This window comes from Phasianus colchicus, chromosome 7 (assembly GCF_987193195.1).
Source record: "Phasianus colchicus chromosome 7, bPhaCol1.hap1.1, whole genome shotgun sequence".
Taxonomy (NCBI): Eukaryota; Metazoa; Chordata; class Aves; order Galliformes; family Phasianidae; genus Phasianus; species Phasianus colchicus.
In genome coordinates, this window is record NC_143442.1 from 156,959 (window position 1) to 174,712 (window position 17,754).

A 17,754-nucleotide genomic window follows, 5' to 3' on the forward strand; every position below is an offset into this window, starting at 1 on the left:
TCACGACAACATCTAATGTTTCTTGAACACCTGCAGGGATGGTAACTCTATCACCTGTCTGGGCAGCCCGTTCCAGCGTCTGACCACTCCTGTGGAGAAGTTTTTCTTAACATCCAACCTCAATCTCCCCTCATGCAACTTCAGGCCACTCCCTCCAGTCCTATTATCACTTACACAGGAGAGGAGGACAACGCCCACCTCAACATAACCTCTCTTCAGCTAGTTGTAGAGAGTGAGGAGGTCTTCCCTGCGCCTCCTCTTCTCCAGACTAAATGATCCCAGTTCCCTCAGCCGCTCCCCATAAGACTTGTGCTCTAGATGCCCTGCAGCTTCACTGCTCTTCTCTGGACACATTTAAGGCTTTCACTGTCCTTCCTGTAGTGAGGCACCCAGAACTGAACAAAGTACTCAAGGTGAGGACTCACCAGTGCTGAGCACAGGAGGATGATCGCTTCCCTGCTCCTGCTGGCTCCAGTTCTTTGCATTGCACTTCCAATCTAAACCGTTCCTTCTGCGGTAGCGCTTGCATCCTCAGTTAGGGCTGGAGCTCAAGAGGTCAACACAACAGAAAGAACACAACGTGCAACTGGAAGACATGACTCAAAGCTCACAAGAGTCAACTCTCTGACCTTGGGCACAACTCAGCAACCAAGAGCCAGTTGGCCTTGCCAACTTGGCTGATCTGAGCACGCGGGAGGGGGCCGCACATCTGACCACAAGCGTCCACTTCCATTGCAGCTCCATTTAGAGAAGAAAACCAGCTAACAGGCATGAATGAATTCACTCACAAGCAGCACAATAAGTCTGTTCTTCGTTAAAAAAAACACAGGGATTCCTAATCCAAAAAGAGAACGGCAAGAGTTAATACCGATGGAAGAGGTTCCTGGTCCTAAGCCTCATCCTCTTACCCCAACTTTCCTTGCCTCGTACTCTTCCCCAACTCCTGGACCCAAAGTCTGTTGCAGCTTTGGGAGAAAGAATTGGTCACGTAATTCGGTAACTATGTCTCTAAAATATGTTACCTATATGCATATGGTAATCTTCCTGTCCACGTCAGCTATTTCTAAGGATATGTGACAGCTTCATTCTTTAGATCAATTGCCCTTTTTCAATGTTCAGTGCAGAAACAACACTTTCACTTTCCACAGTATACGGTATTCTTACTTTGCACATCAGCTATTTCTAAGGACGTGCTACAGCTCACTTCTTTAGATCAACTGCCCCTTTCAATATCCAATGCAGAAACACCACTTTCACTTTCCACAGCATTTACCAGAACCACAGAACGGCAGGGGGGCTGAAAAGGACCACAACGATCATCCAGCTCCCCAGAACCCCCACACCCCCTCGCAGCCGCCTACAGCCTCGGATCTCGCTAGATCCCCCCCCGTCGCCTCCCTGCAGCTTCCTGGAGCCCCGCACGGCCCCCCTCCCCGTCCCGGGACCGTTCTCCCGCACACCTCCGGCACAGCTGTCCTCAGCACTCGCTCCCGTCGCGCCGCGGCTTCCCTCTCGGTGCTGCCCGGACAGCTCCGGCTGCCGCCGCGCTGTCCTGCGGGGCGGCCCAGGCGGCAGGAGCGGCGCTCTGCGAGGAGAGCCGCGCCTCCGACAGCCGGCTCCCAACGCTCGCTCCCGCGCACGGCGGCTCGGCCAACGGCAGCCGGCGGAGCTACCGCGGACCAAGGAGACCCCGGGGGCGGGGCGGCACCGCCGCTGCCTAATGAGAGGCAGGGGGCGGGGCGGCACAACTTGGGCACAACTCACCAACCAAGAGCCAGGCCTTGCCATCCTGGCTGATCTGAGCATGCCAGAGGAGATCAGATCACAAAGTGTCCATTTCAATTGCAGCTTCATGTAGGAAAGAAAACCAGCTAAAAGGCGTGAATGAATTAATTCATAAGCTGCACAACGAGGCTATTCTTCATAAAAAGACCCACATGGATTCCTAATCCAAAAAGAGAACAACAAGAGTTAACACCGATGGAAGAGGTTCCTGGTCCGAAGCCTCATCCTCTTACCCAACTTTCCTTGCCTCGTACTCTTCCCCAACTCCTGGATGATGCCCACAGGCTTGAAGTCAGACCTCAAATTCATAGGACTCCTTTCACAGGACTCAGTCAAAGAGGATGTCACACTTGTTCCACACACTCAAACTGACTGAGCAGTGGTATCACAGTCACTTAAAACACACAGAAGCATCCAAACCCAAGCATGCACATTCCCTCTTGTGTTACTGGTGCCCACAGCTCACCTTCACACCTCTGGGGATTTCTGGTGTTTTACACTGATGCAGCCTCACTATAGCTCCATGGGTGTCACACAAGGCCTGCAGGACCTCTTTCTCCACAAACCCCATCTGCAGGCACTGGTTCATAAGGCTCACCACCCACGCTCCTGAGCAAAAGCAAGCACTAAGAATGAGAGCAAAGTGCACTGGATTTGACCTGGCCTGGTCCCCAAGCCTCAGTCCTGCCAGACATACCCCGGTATCTACAGCCTCCCTGCGCAGCCTGCTCCAGTGCTCCATCATCCTTACTGTGAAGAAGTTCCTTTGGTGTTGGTGCGGAACTTCTTGTGTTCCACTTTATGGCCATATCCCCTACTTCTGTCCCCAGAGACCTCTAAGAAGTGGTTGGCCACGTCCTTTTGACTCCCACACTTATTATATTAAGTATTAATCAGATCCCCTTTTAGTCTTCTTTCCTCAAGGCTGAACAGACCCAGGTTACCCAGCCTTTCCACACTGAGGAGGTGCTCCAGGCCCTTTATCACCTTCATGGCCTTCTGCTCGACTCTCTCCAGGATAACCCTGTCATTTTTGTATCAGGGAACCCACAACTGGATGCAGTACTCCAGGTGAGGCCTGACCAGAGAGGAGCAAAAGGGGATGATCAGCTCCCTTGCTCTTTTTAATGCACCCCAGGATTCCATTGGCCTTCTTGGCTGCCAAGGCACACTGCTGACTCATGGCCAACCTGTCATCCACCAGGACACCCAGATTCTTCTCTGCAGAGCTCCTCTCCAGCATGTCACATCCCAGCCTGTACTGATACTTGTGGATATTCTTTCCCAGGTGCAAGACTCAACACTTGCTTTTGTTACAGCTCACCTGGTTTGATACTATCCAGCTCTCCAGCCTGTCCAGGTCTAGCAGCACAGCCTTTTGGTGTGCCAACCACTTCACCCGCTTCGTCTCATCAGTGTACTTACAAAGGGTGGACACTAACCCCCCCACCAAGGGAGGTGACAAACATATTGAACAAGACCATGTGAGAAATACTCAAAAAATTCAGGTTAGGCCAGGATCTCAGTGATAGCAGCAAAGTTTATTCGTCATTGCAATAACAGGCTCATGTCCCCTATTAGCGAGGGAGGGACTGTGCAACAGTCAGCGAAATTCATTCCGTTCTATACTCCAAACCCAACGCAGGTAACGCTCTCCTGGCATTCATTGGTTGAGCGTCTCAGGCTTACACTCTCCCCGATGCTGTTGCTATGATACATTTCCATATAAGGTCCATTACCACCAACCCGTTGTTCTTTCGTATGTTTTGTACTTCTCCATGGAGATACGAGGGCCATATTTCCAAGAGTGAGCACATGCATTCTGTCCTGTGCTGGGCTCTCTTTCTCCACCCCGCATCTTTGCCTTGTTTTGCACATGGCTCACATCTACCCCAGTCAGAACGCCCCCAATCTTTAACTTTCTACTCTGTTCAACAGCTTTCTTAGTGGAAGGAAAACAGCTATTTCACAAGAGGGTTATAAGTTCAGTGAAGGTCAATACTACGTACCGAAAACACTAAAAGCTTCTACTGCAAAAACACAACCTACCTTTCACAACCAGACCCAGCACCAACCCCCAAGGAGCACCGCCACTCACAGCTCTCCACCCGCACTCTGCACCGCCGATCACCGCCCCCTGAGCTCAGCCAGTAAGCCAGTTCTCAGCCCACCTCGTTGTCCACTCATCTATCCCACGCTTCCTCAGCTTCATTTGCAGGATGTCGTGGGAGACTGTATCGAAAGCATTGCTGAAGTCAAGGCAGACGACATCCACTGCAGCAGCACCTGAAATGGTCCATCCCACTCGGGCTGAAGCTTTGATTCCTTACACGTGCGTGTTAGGACCCAGCCTCCAGCACGGAATGAGGGCACTAGAAATTCCAGAGGTGGAGCTCGAGACAGCAGTCCATGTCCCTTGAGGGATAACAGAGAAGCAGACAACCCGAGTATGTAGTTCTTAGGAAACTTATCCTTGGCTTCAAGAGAGGGCATCTCACCTCTCCCTCCCAAGTACAGCAACCCAAACAACACTTCATACGGTGATACTCCCAAGTCTTTTCTGGGAGCGGTTCGTATTCTGAGAAGGGCTACAGGTAAACGCTTCGGCCATGGTCATTTGGTCTCTAAAATCCATTTTGACAAGCGCTTTGTCAGCATCTGACCGATCCATCCTACTTTCCCTGAAGAAGGAGGGTGCCGGTGAGTACGGAACTCCCGCTTGATTTCTAGAGTTCTCATTAGCTCCTGTAGGACTTGTGAAGTAAAGTGGTTTCCCTTATCTGAGACGATATTCTACGTGATCCCATATCTAGGGATCGCGCCCAGGTGTAGAGTCCTTAGCGCAGAAAAGACAGGGACCTGTTGGAGCACCCAGAGGACCAAGGGTAAATCCTGCCTGACCGATCTAGCGGCCGTCTGTGATGGTGTCACTGCATCAATAGCCAAGCAAAGAACCACTGATATCATCCACCTGGACTTCAGCAAGGCCTCTGACACAACATCCTTCTTTCCAAATTGGAAGGATACGGATTCGGTGAGCGGACTGTTGAATGGACAAAGAACCGGCTGCAGCATCGAGTCCAGGAGCCAACGGCTCCGTGTCTGGATGGTGATCGGTGATGAATGGCATCTCAAAGGGGTCCGTGCTGGGGCTGAGACTCTTCAGTATCTTCGTCAGTGGCATCACCAGCGGGATCGAGCGCACCCTCAGAAAATTTGCTGACGACACCAAGCTGTGGGGAGCAGTGACACGCCAGAGGGACGGGACGCCAACCACAGGGACCTCAACAGGCTCGAGCAGCGGGCACAGACAAACCTCATCAGCTTCAACAAACCCAGGCGCAGTGTCTTGCACCTGGGACAAGAGAACCCCCCACTACCGATACATGCTGGGGGATGAAAGGGCTGAGCCTAGGCCTGTCCCAAAAGACCTGGTGGACGGCAAGCTGTACACGAGCCAGCAAAGTGCCCTCCCAGCCCAGAAAACCAGCCACACCCTGGTCTGCACCAAAAGATGTGCGGTCAGCAGGTGAAAAGAGGTGATCCTGCCCCTCTGCTCTGTGCTGAAGAGGCCTCACCTGGAGTACTGTGTCCATATGAAGAGCCCTCAGCGCAGAAGAGACATGGACCCGTTGGAGCACATGCAGAGGATGGCCACAAGAAAAAAAAAAAAAAAAAAGAACCGAAGGATCAAACGCCTCACCTGTGAGGACAGGCTGAGAGAGCTGGGGCTGTTCAGCCCGGAGAAGTGAAGGCTCCGAGGTGACCTGGTAACAGCCTCTCAATACCCAAAGGGGAGCTAAAGGAAAGAAGAAGGGAAAATTTAGGTTAGATATCAGGAAAATATCTTTCACAGCAAGGGACAAGGGGAAACATTTTAAGCTGGGGGAGGGAAGATTTAGGTTGGACGCCAGGGGGAAGTTCTTTACAGAGAGAGCGGTGAGGTGCTGGAACAGCTGCCCAGAGAGGCTGTGGATGCCCCGTCCATCCCTGGAGGTGTTCAAGGCCAGGTTGGATGGGGCCCTGGGCAGCCTGGTCTAGTATGAAATGGGGAGGTTGATGGCCCTGCATGTAGCAGGGGGGTTGGAGATTCACGATCCTCGAGGTCCCTTCCAACCCGGGACATTCTGTGACTCTGCGCAGTGGACCAGGTTGCCCAGAGATCTGGTGGATGCCCTGTCCCTTCCAAGGTGACATGCAGGGCAACCTGATCTAGCTGTGAATGTCCCTGTTCATTGTGGGCGAGCTGGACTAGACCATCATAAATGGTCGCTTCCGACTCTAAGGAGTCTCTGGTATGATACCTGAAGCCATGTCCACAAAGAACATCGATGGCCTGGTGAGCAATCAGGGTAGGTGGGGAAGCCTGTGTGCTCAACAGCTCTGGGGAAACTCACCAAGTAGTCCAGTCAGGAAGATTCACATCAGCCATAGAGCCTCTCTGTGCCAGTGCCAGTATTCAGCACACCAGAGGTACTGCTTCATCACACTGGTGGGTCCCATAGCTGCAGAGCTAGCTATTGAATGGCAGTCAGGGGATGGAAGGAAGAGGGGTGGGGAGATTGGCTATCATACAGACTAGGAAACTAACAGCATCCCCTGACAATTGGGATGGAGATACCTGGGGCGATCCAGATGAAGTGGTCCAGTAGAAGACAATCCTTTGTTTCCTATGAATACGAAGCCAGGTCTGCCATAAAAACAGAAAGAACCCTAGGACCCTGGGGTGGACAGCCACAGCGTGCTCTGAGAACTGTGCCCTGACATCTGTTACTACTGACAAATTTGTAAGGGAGGTCTAGGAGAGAACCAGACAAGACAGGAACAGAATACTCGTGTTCAGTATGCTCAAGTAGTGGAGACTGTATCACACTACGTGCGGATGAAGAAAACGGCCACTGGGGCCGGGGGTTTTCTTAAGCTCAGCTCCCAGCCCGATACATGCACCTCACCCTACTACTAGCCACGAAGCTTATTGGGACGGAAGCTTATTGGGCCCAGGGAGCAAGGCGAGCCCCTTGTGACCCCCATTCCATCTTTAAGTGAGCGTCCTACAGCCATCGCAAAACCCACCTGCATACAAGCAATGCACGAACAAGGGATTCGCGGCATTTCATTATCCGCTGCACAGATTTCACAGTGCTTAAACCACTAACCAGAGGAGCCCCGAGAACCCTTAAACCCCATCGTGCTGCAAAACAGAACGGGATCCAAAGAGACACGGAACATAGTTTAAATACGTGCCCTTAAACAATACTCAGCATGGGCGGAATTAATACGTGGCACAGGAGACACAGAGGGGACGTGGGCAGAGGACACAGGGAGGACACAGACACAGGCGGGACACGAGGTCACAGAGGGAACATGGAGGGGGATGCAGAGGGTACGCGTCATGAAATGGATTGGGACAACGTGGTAGCAGACAAACCGAGTTTGGAGTCTCAGGTTGGAGATTAGGCAATGAGAATCATGAAAGAGGGAACAGAGACTTCACAAGAAGGTATTGAACTTAAGAAGAGTTACAGAGGAAACCTGGAGAACACAGGATCCCTTTACGGAAAAGCGCATTAGCTCCAGGCATTTCCAGAGTTGCAATGCTCAGTCAGCCAACCAGCATTACCTTGGGACTGACTGAAGCATTCCAGGAATGAGACAAGAGCAAAAGAAAGGAATGTATGTCAGCCCCTCCATTACCAGTTCGGAGAAAGGGAGATAACCCCTTCACTCTCTTAAGCAAAGAACTGAAAAGAAAAATAAGAACAAGCATAGCAGACATAGCAGCTCCAGTGCAGCTTTGGATCCCCTCAGATCAGAGGGCAAAGATCAAAGCCCTACAGCATGGAACAAAAATCAGTTGCCTCTTTCCAGGAAAGAGCACTCACCCAACAGTCCACAGCAGGCAGTCTCCAGCAAAAGACGCTGCCTTGGGGGCTGCCAGCCCTTAAATGAGGTGAGGGAGGGGTGGAGCCAGGCTCAGCCCCACCTGGTCCCACAGCTGCATTGCTTCCACCTGTGCTTGCAGGGCTGCACCACCCCTCACCAGATGCTCCATCACTGCTTCAGGCTGTGATCTCAAAGTTCCCATAACGTCATGAATAAAAAAAAAAAAAAAAAAAGTGAGTTAGGTCTGCCTGTCTGGCAAGGGGAAGTTTATCACTGAATGAGCAAGGATGGCCCACATATTTTGATTCCAGTCAGATGTCCTCAAAGGCAACTGATAAAATTTCTCATAGGTAGGAGAGCACAGATTTTCATACTGATGCAGCAAGATGCTGAGAAGCCGCATGTGCAGTGAAAAGGCTGTGATTACGGTGTGAGTGGAGCGAGTGCTGTTTGCCAAACTGTCAGGGTCAGCTTATGGCTCCCCAGTGAGAAATGTGCATTACCTACTCACGCAGCGATTAAAGACCATCGTGAAAATATTTTACGATTTGGTGTCCTCAGTGGGTGAAGCTGGCACCTGCCTGTAAGGCACCGTGTAGCCATTGGGCTCCAACATCAATCCCAAACCCCAAAGAAGTAGGGAGGCTGCAGCGTGCGTACTTCGTGCAGCCCCTGCGCTCCTCAAGTCACAGATCACTGACGTACCGCAGGACCCATTTCTGCTGCGGCACGACGTGGGATTGCTGAAGTCACTGCAGATCTGGAGAACAGGCAAAGCATCTCCAGAACGCACTCCCCATACAACTTGCCCACATGCAGGGGGCACAAGCCCCATTTTGGGGGCAATGATCCCCACTTGTGGGGTGCTACCCTCACCCCACTGTCACAGCCATGCCCCGAGGACACCATCACCCCACTGCGCATGGCCAGCAATGTCTCCCCGGACTCCCACAGGCATCCCCGTCCTTGTCCTCAAGCCGACAACATCGGCATGGAGCAAAGCGGGGCAGGGGGCGTGGGAGGACTTGAGGGGACATGAGAGGGCACACGGGGACACAGGGACATGGGGGGACACGGAGGGACATGGGGTTGACGCGTGGGGTCAGAACTAGAGAGGCAAGAGGAGGTGGCACGTGGAGGTGACACAAGGAGGTGGCAGGCTGTGCCAGGAGTTTGAGCAGCAGTGCGGGGCAGATGAGCAGTGCCAGCCCAACGTGGGGGTGATGGTGACACTCCAGGATGAGGAGCTGCTACTGTTTTTCAAGCAGGTAGGAGTTTGTTATCCATACATAATACTGCACTTGTTGTTTTCTTTTTTAAATCAGTGACAGTATGCGATCTGATCCAATGTCTTTGAAAAGTGTGGTTTCAGGATTGTCAGCTGAAACAGCAGCAGAACACAGGCCGTTGCCTGTGGGGGAAGGGACGGGGAAGGAAGTGAGGAAAGAAAGGAGGAAGCCTGAAAAAGGAATGGGGATGGCACGGGGCGAAGGAAGGGGGCGAGACATAGGGGAATGAAGGGAAAAGGACAGAATAGCGGTGGAGCAGCCTAAAAAGCAGCAACAAGCTCTGGGAGGACTGTAGAGTGCCAGATTCTGTAGCGGGTGTGTATCTGTGTGTGTATGTTGTCATTACCTGCCTGGTTTGGGGTCGGGGCTGTTGTCGCTTCTGAGCTCCTGCAGTGGGAAGAGCTTGAGCAATCGGTGCCCATGCAGAACTGCAGCATGGGGGAGCGCTTGGTAAGGACAGCCCTGCAGCCCTCAGCTGGACGAACTTCTTCCGTGTGTCCAGACTGTGAGCTGTGCAGCCGTGCCTGGCTGCACCGCTCCAGCTCAGAGTCCGCTGCCTGAAGCTGCATCTTTGCTGCCTTCCCTCCTGCCCAGAGCCTCGAAGCTGCTCCCACAGTCCTCTGCCCACCCCCAACATGCCAGAGAAGACATCTGGCAGCGGGCTGGAGGAATCCCAGCACCCTGTTTTCCTTCTGCCCGCAGCTCTCTCCTCCTCTGCCACACAGGGCACCAGCCTGCAAAATGGGAATGGTCGGGAGGAAAGGGAGCACTGGCAGGAGCGACTGCTGCGGCTGGCCGGGGGGGTCTGCGTCCCCCGTGCCCTTGTGGGCTATCTGTCCAGCTGCAGGAGGACCAGAGAAGGGCAGATAAAAAGGTGCAGCTGAGCAAGCAGTGGACCTGCACAACTCTCTGGCCATCCTGCCGATGGCAGCTGTGACACATCGATTCTTTCCATGCAGCTGAATTCATGTTTTCCATCTGTAAACTTAAGTGGAGAACTGCAGGTTTTGTTAATCTTTGTGGAAATGATGTAACGGTCCCCAAGAATCTCAGAACTGCAACTTTGTCTCTGCCTGCGTAGACCTGCTAGGGCCTAAAACTACCCGTTTTATGGCATTAAAAAGAATAAAAAGCCAAAAATGAAACCTGGAGTTGAAGAAAGACCTTGGAAAAAAACACATTAAAATGTGAACAAGACAGAGGCTGAGCAAACGTTAGTATAGCCCTGTGCTTTCTGCCAAAGTGCTTTATTTCGTTATCGTTAAATTTGCCGGGCAGTTACATTTCGGTATGTGAATATTTAGAAACAGTGCAATGGATGCTGGCAAAAACGAGTCTGTTTTCTTTTTTAACAGATATTCATAAGCACTTAGCACAGCTTTCCGGGGTCTGGAGTAGTTTCCCTTTGTTTTCTTCGTCTTTTCCCCCCGCTTCGAACTTCGCGCTCTTCCCCCGTCATCACAACGCACAACGGATCGCCACGGCCTGCGCCGCGGGTCCCCGGCAATGCCGCCGGAGTTCTTCCCGCGGTCTCTGCTGCCACCTCGTGGCCAATGCGCGGAACTGCCGCTGCCCGCTGCTCAGGCCGGCAAGCTGTACAACGCATGCGCGTAGAAACGCGGAAGTGGCGTTTTAACCGCTCTGCGCCGCTAATCCGCCGCTCTCTATGGTGATCAGTCCTCCAGATAATAGCGAACACGCGCGCGTCAACTGAAAGATAGCAATTGTTTCGACAGACCACTGCGGGGACGGGCAAGCAGCCGATTCTCGGAGCGCCGGCTCAGCGATAATTTCCCCTTCTAATCCAGGATGCCCCTCGTCTATTTCCGCCGATTTATGCCCGAGCCCACCCGGGAACGGACCGGGTCGGCTCACGGCTGCCCCTCAGCGCCTCGTGGCACCCAACGTGCTTGCCGCCGCGGTGGAGGAGCAGACGTTTGGGGCTCCAGCCCCAGCCCTGCACCGCAGCGTTCCCGGAAAAGCAAGTCTCGCGAGAGCAACGCACACGGGCCAAGCTAGGCACCGCGCACGCGGCAGTCTCCGCACCGCACTACGCAGGCGCGGTTCTCGAGACAACAGCACGGAGTACGGACGCGCGATTCATGAGAAAGCACGACGCATGCGCCAGTGGTTTAAAAAAAAAAAAAAGAAGAAGAAAAAAAAAAAAGCGCTACGCACGCACTGGATTCTGTTCCGAACGGGGCATGCGCGGGACTCTGCCCGCCACGGCGCATGCGCCTGGCTGTGCCCCGCAATGCGCGTGTGCCACGTGCTCTGCGCGCGCCAGCCTCGACGCCGCAATACGCACGCTTTCCTCACGGCCGCAAAACGCACGCGCCGTCGTTTGCAGCGCGTTCAGTACGTTCTCGAAGCAGACCGGGGCATAAAACCGCCCGAGGAAACAGACGAGGAGCATTCTGGATCGGAAGAGAGAAAAGTGTCGCGGAGCCGGCGGTCCAAGTATTGACTGCTCACCTGCACCTCAGGGCTTCGAAGAAATGCGTGCGATTGGAAAGCTTGTGGCGCATGCGCACTACTTCCCGGGGGACCGAGCACCACTTCCGCGTGCCTGCGCGCACGCGCCCTGCTGCCTGCGGCGACGTAGCAACGCTGCCGCAATTCTGCCGATTGACCGCGTGGGGGCACCAGAGACAGCTGAAACAACCTCGATGCAGTTCCCCCGATTGGCCACGAGGGGGCGCGAGAGATCGCGGAAACAACTGCGACGCACTTTTGCCGATCGGCCACGCGGTGGCACCAGAGACCGCGGAAATCACTTCGCCGCTAGGACTGCTGTGGGTCTGCACCAAGCCGTCGCCAGCCCGTTCTCTCTTTTGATGGCAGAGGAAAAACACAGAAGGGAGAGGGGGGAAGGGAAGACGACAAAGACAACGAAGGAAATCTTCGACAAACCCACCAAACCTGCGCTCAGTGCGTAGGGGTACTTGTCAATAAACAAATAACCAGCAAATTGATGTTGTCAAGATTTTTATTACTCTATTTTTTGCAGCCAGCGTCCGAGGTAATGAAAAACCTCGTATGAAGCGGGCAGATGCGTGCAGCCAAGCCATGGCTTGAAACGATTAACCACATTTGGTTTTGACACCACGTTTGTGAGAAACACTCAAAGCCAAAAAATTCAGGTTAGGCCAGGATCTCAGTGATAGCAGCAAAGTTTATTCGTCATTGCAATAACAGGCTCATGTCCCCTATTAGCGAGGGAGGGACTGTGCAACAGTCAGCGAAATTCATTCCGTTCTATACTCCAAACCCAACGCAGGTAACGCTCTCCTGGCATTCATTGGTTGAGCGTCTCAGGCTTACACTCTCCCCGATGCTGTTGCTATGATACATTTCCATATAAGGTCCATTACCACCAACCCGTTGTTCTTTCGTATGTTTTGTACTTCTCCATGGAGATACGAGGGCCATATTTCCAAGAGTGAGCACATGCATTCTGTCCTGTGCTGGGCTCTCTTTCTCCACCCCGCATCTTTGCCTTGTTTTGCACATGGCTCACATCTACCCCAGTCAGAACGCCCCCAATCTTTAACTTTCTACTCTGTTCAACAGCTTTCTTAGTGGAAGGAAAACAGCTATTTCACAAGAGGGTTATAAGTTCAGTGAAGGTCAATACTACGTACCGAAAACACTAAAAGCTTCTACTGCAAAAACACAACCTACCTTTCACAACCAGACCCAGCACCAACCCCCAAGGAGCACCGCCACTCACAGCTCTCCACCCGCACTCTGCACCGCCGATCACCGCCCCCTGAGCTCAGCCAGTAAGCCAGTTCTCAGCCCACCTCGTTGTCCACTCATCTATCCCACGCTTCCTCAGCTTCATTTGCAGGATGTCGTGAGAGACTGTATCGAAAGCATTGCTGAAGTCAAGGCAGACGACATCCACTGCAGCAGCACCTGAAATGGTCCATCCCACTCGGGCTGAAGCTTTGATTCCTTACACGTGCGTGTTAGGACCCAGCCTCCAGCACGGAATGAGGGCACTAGAAATTCCAGAGGTGGAGCTCGAGACAGCAGTCCATGTCCCTTGAGGGATAACAGAGAAGCAGACAACCCGAGTATGTAGTTCTTAGGAAACTTATCCTTGGCTTCAAGAGAGGGCATCTCACCTCTCCCTCCCAAGTACAGCAACCCAAACAACACTTCATACGGTGATACTCCCAAGTCTTTTCTGGGAGCGGTTCGTATTCTGAGAAGGGCTACAGGTAAACGCTTCGGCCATGGTCATTTGGTCTCTAAAATCCATTTTGACAAGCGCTTTGTCAGCATCTGACCGATCCATCCTACTTTCCCTGAAGAAGGAGGGTGCCGGTGAGTACGGAACTCCCGCTTGATTTCTAGAGTTCTCATTAGCTCCTGTAGGACTTGTGAAGTAAAGTGGTTTCCCTTATCTGAGACGATATTCTACGTGATCCCATATCTAGGGATCGCGCCCAGGTGTAGAGTCCTTAGCGCAGAAAAGACAGGGACCTGTTGGAGCACCCAGAGGACCAAGGGTAAATCCTGCCTGACCGATCTAGCGGCCGTCTGTGATGGTGTCACTGCATCAATAGCCAAGCAAAGAACCACTGATATCATCCACCTGGACTTCAGCAAGGCCTCTGACACAACATCCTTCTTTCCAAATTGGAAGGATACGGATTCGGTGAGCGGACTGTTGAATGGACAAAGAACCGGCTGCAGCATCGAGTCCAGGAGCCAACGGCTCCGTGTCTGGATGGTGATCGGTGATGAATGGCATCTCAAAGGGGTCCGTGCTGGGGCTGAGACTCTTCAGTATCTTCGTCAGTGGCATCACCAGCGGGATCGAGCGCACCCTCAGAAAATTTGCTGACGACACCAAGCTGTGGGGAGCAGTGACACGCCAGAGGGACGGGACGCCAACCACAGGGACCTCAACAGGCTCGAGCAGCGGGCACAGACAAACCTCATCAGCTTCAACAAACCCAGGCGCAGTGTCTTGCACCTGGGACAAGAGAACCCCCCACTACCGATACATGCTGGGGGATGAAAGGGCTGAGCCTAGGCCTGTCCCAAAAGACCTGGTGGACGGCAAGCTGTACACGAGCCAGCAAAGTGCCCTCCCAGCCCAGAAAACCAGCCACACCCTGGTCTGCACCAAAAGATGTGCGGTCAGCAGGTGAAAAGAGGTGATCCTGCCCCTCTGCTCTGTGCTGAAGAGGCCTCACCTGGAGTACTGTGTCCATATGAAGAGCCCTCAGCGCAGAAGAGACATGGACCCGTTGGAGCACATGCAGAGGATGGCCACAAGAAAAAAAAAAAAAAAAAGAACCGAAGGATCAAACGCCTCACCTGTGAGGACAGGCTGAGAGAGCTGGGGCTGTTCAGCCCGGAGAAGTGAAGGCTCCGAGGTGACCTGGTAACAGCCTCTCAATACCCAAAGGGGAGCTAAAGGAAAGAAGAAGGGAAAATTTAGGTTAGATATCAGGAAAATATCTTTCACAGCAAGGGACAAGGGGAAACATTTTAAGCTGGGGGAGGGAAGATTTAGGTTGGACGCCAGGGGGAAGTTCTTTACAGAGAGAGCGGTGAGGTGCTGGAACAGCTGCCCAGAGAGGCTGTGGATGCCCCGTCCATCCCTGGAGGTGTTCAAGGCCAGGTTGGATGGGGCCCTGGGCAGCCTGGTCTAGTATGAAATGGGGAGGTTGATGGCCCTGCATGTAGCAGGGGGGTTGGAGATTCACGATCCTCGAGGTCCCTTCCAACCCAGGACATTCTGTGACTCTGCGCAGTGGACCAGGTTGCCCAGAGATCTGGTGGATGCCCTGTCCCTTCCAAGGTGACATGCAGGGCAACCTGATCTAGCTGTGAATGTCCCTGTTCATTGTGGGCGAGCTGGACTAGACCATCATAAATGGTCGCTTCCGACTCTAAGGAGTCTCTGGTATGATACCTGAAGCCATGTCCACAAAGAACATCGATGGCCTGGTGAGCAATCAGGGTAGGTGGGGAAGCCTGTGTGCTCAACAGCTCTGGGGAAACTCACCAAGTAGTCCAGTCAGGAAGATTCACATCAGCCATAGAGCCTCTCTGTGCCAGTGCCAGTATTCAGCACACCAGAGGTACTGCTTCATCACACTGGTGGGTCCCATAGCTGCAGAGCTAGCTATTGAATGGCAGTCAGGGGATGGAAGGAAGAGGGGTGGGGAGATTGGCTATCATACAGACTAGGAAACTAACAGCATCCCCTGACAATTGGGATGGAGATACCTGGGGCGATCCAGATGAAGTGGTCCAGTAGAAGACAATCCTTTGTTTCCTATGAATACGAAGCCAGGTCTGCCATAAAAACAGAAAGAACCCTAGGACCCTGGGGTGGACAGCCACAGCGTGCTCTGAGAACTGTGCCCTGACATCTGTTACTACTGACAAATTTGTAAGGGAGGTCTAGGAGAGAACCAGACAAGACAGGAACAGAATACTCGTGTTCAGTATGCTCAAGTAGTGGAGACTGTATCACACTACGTGCGGATGAAGAAAACGGCCACTGGGGCCGGGGGTTTTCTTAAGCTCAGCTCCCAGCCCGATACATGCACCTCACCCTACTACTAGCCACGAAGCTTATTGGGACGGAAGCTTATTGGGCCCAGGGAGCAAGGCGAGCCCCTTGTGACCCCCATTCCATCTTTAAGTGAGCGTCCTACAGCCATCGCAAAACCCACCTGCATACAAGCAATGCACGAACAAGGGATTCGCGGCATTTCATTATCCGCTGCACAGATTTCACAGTGCTTAAACCACTAACCAGAGGAGCCCCGAGAACCCTTAAACCCCATCGTGCTGCAAAACAGAACGGGATCCAAAGAGACACGGAACATAGTTTAAATACGTGCCCTTAAACAATACTCAGCATGGGCGGAATTAATACGTGGCACAGGAGACACAGAGGGGACGTGGGCAGAGGACACAGGGAGGACACAGACACAGGCGGGACACGAGGTCACAGAGGGAACATGGAGGGGGAGGAAGAGGGTACGCGTCATGAAATGGATTGGGACAACGTGGTAGCAGACAAACCGAGTTTGGAGTCTCAGGTTGGAGATTAGGCAATGAGAATCATGAAAGAGGGAACAGAGACTTCACAAGAAGGTATTGAACTTAAGAAGAGTTACAGAGGAAACCTGGAGAACACAGGATCCCTTTACGGAAAAGCGCATTAGCTCCAGGCATTTCCAGAGTTGCAATGCTCAGTCAGCCAACCAGCATTACCTTGGGACTGACTGAAGCATTCCAGGAATGAGACAAGAGCAAAAGAAAGGAATGTATGTCAGCCCCTCCATTACCAGTTCGGAGAAAGGGAGATAACCCCTTCACTCTCTTAAGCAAAGAACTGAAAAGAAAAATAAGAACAAGCATAGCAGACATAGCAGCTCCAGTGCAGCTTTGGATCCCCTCAGATCAGAGGGCAAAGATCAAAGCCCTACAGCATGGAACAAAAATCAGTTGCCTCTTTCCAGGAAAGAGCACTCACCCAACAGTCCACAGCAGGCAGTCTCCAGCAAAAGACGCTGCCTTGGGGGCTGCCAGCCCTTAAATGAGGTGAGGGAGGGGTGGAGCCAGGCTCAGCCCCACCTGGTCCCACAGCTGCATTGCTTCCACCTGTGCTTGCAGGGCTGCACCACCCCTCACCAGATGCTCCATCACTGCTTCAGGCTGTGATCTCAAAGTTCCCATAACGTCATGAATAAAAAAAAAAAAAAAAAGTGAGTTAGGTCTGCCTGTCTGGCAAGGGGAAGTTTATCACTGAATGAGCAAGGATGGCCCACATATTTTGATTCCAGTCAGATGTCCTCAAAGGCAACTGATAAAATTTCTCATAGGTAGGAGAGCACAGATTTTCATACTGATGCAGCAAGATGCTGAGAAGCCGCATGTGCAGTGAAAAGGCTGTGATTACGGTGTGAGTGGAGCGAGTGCTGTTTGCCAAACTGTCAGGGTCAGCTTATGGCTCCCCAGTGAGAAATGTGCATTACCTACTCACGCAGCGATTAAAGACCATCGTGAAAATATTTTACGATTTGGTGTCCTCAGTGGGTGAAGCTGGCACCTGCCTGTAAGGCACCGTGTAGCCATTGGGCTCCAACATCAATCCCAAACCCCAAAGAAGTAGGGAGGCTGCAGCGTGCGTACTTCGTGCAGCCCCTGCGCTCCTCAAGTCACAGATCACTGACGTACCGCAGGACCCATTTCTGCTGCGGCACGACGTGGGATTGCTGAAGTCACTGCAGATCTGGAGAACAGGCAAAGCATCTCCAGAACGCACTCCCCATACAACTTGCCCACATGCAGGGGGCACAAGCCCCATTTTGGGGGCAATGATCCCCACTTGTGGGGTGCTACCCTCACCCCACTGTCACAGCCATGCCCCGAGGACACCATCACCCCACTGCGCATGGCCAGCAATGTCTCCCCGGACTCCCACAGGCATCCCCGTCCTTGTCCTCAAGCCGACAACATCGGCATGGAGCAAAGCGGGGCAGGGGGCGTGGGAGGACTTGAGGGGACATGAGAGGGCACACGGGGACACAGGGACATGGGGGGACACGGAGGGACATGGGGTTGACGCGTGGGGTCAGAACTAGAGAGGCAAGAGGAGGTGGCACGTGGAGGTGACACAAGGAGGTGGCAGGCTGTGCCAGGAGTTTGAGCAGCAGTGCGGGGCAGATGAGCAGTGCCAGCCCAACGTGGGGGTGATGGTGACACTCCAGGATGAGGAGCTGCTACTGTTTTTCAAGCAGGTAGGAGTTTGTTA

The 17,754-nt window shown here is 52.9% G+C and overlaps 2 long non-coding RNA genes across 6 annotated transcripts; both read right to left on the reverse strand.

The window, feature by feature from the left end:
- Positions 1-3,307: 3,307 nt before the first annotated feature.
- LOC149917156 (uncharacterized) lies at positions 3,308-9,011 on the reverse strand. Of its 3 annotated transcripts, XR_016468061.1 has the most exons (4): positions 7,668-7,693; positions 6,407-6,475; positions 4,813-5,584; positions 3,308-3,746 (listed from the first exon to the last, which is right to left on the reverse strand). It is a non-coding gene; the product is annotated as an uncharacterized LOC149917156 (long non-coding RNA). The 3 variants fall into 3 exon arrangements; XR_016468060.1 differs by having other exon boundaries at positions 6,407-9,011; XR_016468062.1 differs by lacking the exons at positions 6,407-6,475; positions 7,668-7,693 and adding an exon at positions 6,183-6,274.
- Positions 9,012-12,114: 3,103 nt separating this feature from the next.
- LOC149917157 (uncharacterized) lies at positions 12,115-16,499 on the reverse strand. Of its 3 annotated transcripts, XR_016468064.1 has the most exons (4): positions 16,474-16,499; positions 15,213-15,281; positions 13,620-14,390; positions 12,115-12,553 (listed from the first exon to the last, which is right to left on the reverse strand). It is a non-coding gene; the product is annotated as an uncharacterized LOC149917157 (long non-coding RNA). The 3 variants fall into 3 exon arrangements; XR_016468065.1 differs by lacking the exons at positions 15,213-15,281; positions 16,474-16,499 and adding an exon at positions 14,989-15,080; XR_016468063.1 differs by lacking the exons at positions 15,213-15,281; positions 16,474-16,499 and having other exon boundaries at positions 13,620-14,725.
- Positions 16,500-17,754: the final 1,255 nt, after the last annotated feature.